The sequence below is a fragment of the Papilio polytes genome, unplaced genomic scaffold (genome assembly GCF_000836215.1).
Source record: "Papilio polytes unplaced genomic scaffold, Ppol_1.0 DF822289.1, whole genome shotgun sequence".
Classification (NCBI taxonomy): domain Eukaryota; kingdom Metazoa; phylum Arthropoda; class Insecta; order Lepidoptera; family Papilionidae; genus Papilio; species Papilio polytes.
This window is the reverse complement of record NW_013526915.1, coordinates 3,533,585-3,538,569: the sequence shown is the minus strand read 5'-3', so window position 1 is coordinate 3,538,569 and position 4,985 is coordinate 3,533,585.

The following is a 4,985-nucleotide window of genomic DNA, read 5'->3' as shown; positions in this document are numbered from 1 at the left end:
ATTGCACGAAATTTTTCTAAGTCCAAATTCACTGCAATTATTCTAAGTCCGTAGAATAAAATCTTGACAATTTACAATTGTTTTTATGCAGTGTCCAAAGTCTATCCGGGTTTTCGGCACCATGTACAATTAAAAAACTAGCTATCTTAGGGATATACAATTAATACACTAAACTCACACGTCTTCACAGATCACTTTATTTTTAACTTATGTTAACGGCGGTAGGTTCGAAAAAATAATTAAACAAAACTAAACATCACTAGTCTTTAGTTCCAAATAAAATTAATTCACATATGTTTTATCTACACTAACATTAAAAAGGAAAGATTTGTATTTTTAAATGTATTGAAATAACTAAAACTGCTGTGTGGATTTCAAAAATTCTTTTACTATTAAGAAGCTATGTTATCGCCCAGTAACAAACGAAGTCAATAGATAGTATGAACATATTTTTAGTGAAGGCCGAAGGTTACATTCGCTTCTTTCCAATTCCGTAACGTTCACAGAAGACGCTGGTTGTAAGGGTTAGGGGAGCGGGAAGAAACCAACGTACTTATTCATGCCAACGACAACGTAAGATTGTACACGTTTATATTAGGATGCTAGTAAGAAAATTGTGGTGTTCCGTATACAATTAGATATTTATCAAGTTTAGGCTATTTTAATGGTAATTTATTCACTCGGACGAACCAGAACATATTTGTTTTTGTACCGCCTGATAGATATCATAAATATTCACAACAATATTATATAACTACACTCGAACATAAGTTGTTAACGTTCTAAATAATCTGGACTATAATAAGCTACTTAATTCAGTAAAGAGTTGCATATTTAAGATATGAACCAAGAATGCACGCTAGCGTCAATTTTACAAGGAAACAGGTATATGAACGTCGAATAGTTGTGGTTCTCTAAAACTATCTCAAATAAAACGTCGCATTATGAACGATATACCTAACGGGGTCACTGACCCGCGCAGTTCGCAGGCTTGTGCACGTCCGCGAGATCCCGATACGACCTATGCCGTGATCTATGATATATGGCCAGTTAGCTAGGACGAAATTAAATTCTTTTATAAAATCGATAAGGTACATTATTTTTTGGTCTCGTTAAATTTACGTCCCTGATATATTCGTGTAAATACACTTGAATTGTCTACAGTTTTAAGAACTAGTACAGTTGTCTAATATAAAAATATCTTAAGAATATAAAGAAAAATATGGTTAAATTACAACAAATGTTACACAAAGTTGGCCGTAACTTGTATAGAGATTGCTAAATGTGGCATAAGTGATACAAGGGGAAATGTTTTTTCTCCATTGTATGTGGTTTGCGTTCGCTCCACTAACAGGACGATTATGTATAAAGGTCTTTAACACACGCACTGTTCTATGTAATTCAAAGTTACACGAATTGTGTGCGTAAAGGATATTCGATGACGGAGCCAACGACCCGCGAGATGTTTTTGTTTGAGGATCCACGAAGGAGAAATCTACACTTAACTATTGGAGTCGACATTTTGGACAAACCTAATTTTGTGCGGATTGTTTTTTTTTATTATATAGCTTATATTACATGTAATAAACTCTTCATTGAATCTAGTTATTTAATATTTAATTTATTATAAAAAGTAAATTATTTACGTAAATCAATGTATTTGCTAACTTTAATTTACATTTTGTATTAGATAAAAAAGCGGGAAATTACAATTAATACTTTACTTGTATCGTTAGGTTTTCTTAACTCCATGTGTAGTTCCAAGGGTCCTTATGCGCTAAGAGCTGGTTTTCTTTCCGTAAAGTGTCTGATTACTACTGAATGGTGTAGAGCGATCGGCACCACAAACTAGCGAACCTACAAACAAAATATAAACAAATTCATAATTTACTAGCTTTTGAATAACAAATGGCTATCAACTGCCTAGCGTCTATATAGTTTCTCGATGCCTATTGCAAGTGGCGACATCTACTTCTTTCCACCTTTTGTTTTTTGTTGAACATATTTTACATGTATATAATTTAAAAGATTGGTAACAGACACAATCTTCGGTATCCTATTTGAGAAGGAGCTGTATCACCAACATTGACGACACTCCGCGGCCCTCACTCTGCGGTCGGCAAACTCTTTGCTGACAGAGTCAACGCACTTTATTCTTAACTCTTTAAGGCTGAGATACATCATTTAAAAACGTAATGATTAAAAATGGTTAAATAGAGATAAAGCGTATGGAAGTGTAAGGGCCCGTTCCACCAAATTGTAAATTGTCTGATAACAATCGAACGTGTAAAATATGTTATGGAAATATCGGATTTTGTTACCTTATCTGACAGTGACGTCATTTTTAAGTTATCTGTGTCTATCAGCCAGTGGTGGGACAGGCCCTAAGTGTTTATACGTGCAGCAATTTTTAGTATTCTATAAGAACTTTTTCAATAAAACATCTTTGTTAGCATAGTTTGAATTGTATTTTCGCGTCTATTGTTGTTACCAGCTTAAATTATAAACAAATGAAATATGACATTGGATATGCATTTTAATGTGAGATTAAACAATCCTTAAACAAATTATTAATTGAATTTTAATCAGTACCTACAAAGTTATATGAAAAATTATTTGATATTGAATTTTGGATTAACTGTAAAATTAGAATACAAGTACTTATAAATATATGACGCTTTTACATCACGTTTGTTTGCTCTCTTATTGTTGTTAAGGAAAGGAAAAACAAATAGCAAAAATAATATTATGATCAATCACAAAGGCTCTTTACTTATTATGACGGTCCAATTTAACGTGTAAAAATGTTCTTGTTATTGTATTTTTTAAGTTAATCTTTCAAGATAAAGGTTTATTAAACAACAAAATAAGTTCATATAAAATGTTGTCAGATGAGACTTAAGTGACAGTGATTGCTGAAAATGTTACTAAGCACTAATAACTTAGACGCTGCGATTTGCTGGTGGACAACAAGGCAGTTGTCTTTCTTATTTTATTATCACAAAATAGACAAATAATATTGTTTGGTTTGTTGTTTTACGCATTACAGCTAAATTGTTAATAAAATTAGCTGATTTAACATTTAAAAACAGATTTTCATTTAGCCCAACTTTTTGGGCCTTTGTAAAAGGAAATGGTTTAAATGTTTTTGTTCAAGTGTATTTATTATGTAATTACTATAATTATGAATTGCTGTGCGCTGTTGCCGCTCCGCCGTGCGCTGTTGCCGCTCCGCCGTGCGCTGTTGCCGCTCCGTAATGCTGCACGCCGGCGTCGCGCCGCTTCACACGTAATTCGCACCAATATTTACCCGAAACATTGTATTTACATCTATATACCTTAACAACAAAGATCCGTATAAGTATAATGCACACCGCGCGTGCGCTGTTGCCGTTCCGCCGTGCGCTGTTGCCGCTCCGTAATGTTGCACGCCTCCGTCGCGCCGCTTCACGCGTAATTCGCAGCAATATTTAAACGAAACATTGTGTTTAAATCGGTGTAACTTGACAATAAAGATCCGTATAATATAATGATGCACTTCGCGCGTGTGCTGTTGCCGTTCCGTCCTGTCCTGTTGCCGCGCCGCTTCTTAATTCGCACGGATACGCGACGCGTTATGCTCATTTCGCTTACAAGTTATAACATTTCGTTTACAACGTTACAACTATGTTTTCATAATGTTTGGATTCATTTATTTGTTAATTATTTTCTATTTAAATAACCGATACGATGCTAAAACAAATGATGGCTTGGTTAAATTAATTTTCGTTTATTTTCACAAATATTTCGCGGAAGAAAGCTTTCAGTTCGCTGAACCCGAGCCGCACTCCTTTGTGATAAGATTCTAAATAGGACATTTCTATAATCAAGATCATTACAGACATTAATCAAATTAATTAACAAAGTTTTTGAATTAAAAAATATTTTATCCGCTTTCAACATAATTTTTCCAGACTCGCAGTAAAAAACATAATTTATTAAATGATGGTTAAAGTAGATTAAATACATTATGATATTCATGAAAGTATTCCTCACTACATATTTCAATTTTCATGCGCTTCTTTTCTTCTAAGAAAAGCAATAAGGCTTTTATGCATTTTCTTAAATTAAAGACACATTCCCGAACTTCATTGCTTTTAAGAACTAATTACCTATGCTTTACTTGTTTTATTTCTTTCGCTTAACTTTTATTATGTGTACTATTTTACGACTCATATAAACTTCCTAAGTCCCATAGTTTGCGTTTAAAATACGAATGAATGCATCTTATAGACGTTTAATCCTTCAGAGATCTTTAGCATTTAAACTGCAATAGGTGTTGCCATTTTCTTTTATCTGTTATATTTACCTAAGTCTATTTTAATGCTGGCACGTTGTAATTTTTTGGTAGTGCTCGCTTTAATATCTTAGCACTTAGGGCCGGCACGCCCGGTGTAATACCACGACCACACAGAAAACAGGCGTGAAGCAATTCCGTGTTTCGTCTGATGAGTGTGGTGCCGGAGGCCTAATTTAAGTCCCTTTCTCTTTACCACCCTTTTCTTATAATATAAGGAGAGGATGGGAAGGGGAAGTGGATTTGTCGGAGAAGGAGACACGTAGGAAGGGGAAATATCCTGTTTATGTGCGTCTCCTCCTCTGTCGGATACGGTAGGCAACGCATCTGCAATTGCGGATGTCTATGGGCAGCGGTCGCTTTGCCATTTTGGCGGATTCAGGTGGCCGCTTGCTCGTTTGCCACCTTATGTTATAAAAAAAATCAATGAATAATGTTTAAAACATACTACAAGATACAATGTATTTCAAATGTCGTCTAGGTTAGTGGACTAGTGTAAATATATTTTTTCAAAACTTAAAATAAGCAATGATAAATTTTCTGCGTAAATATTGGCCGAAGGCCTGAACGATTTTTATTTCTTTTCAATAAGAGCATTGAACTTTGCTTTTGTGATTCAAACAAACGATAATCGTTGGGGTGCCTTAGT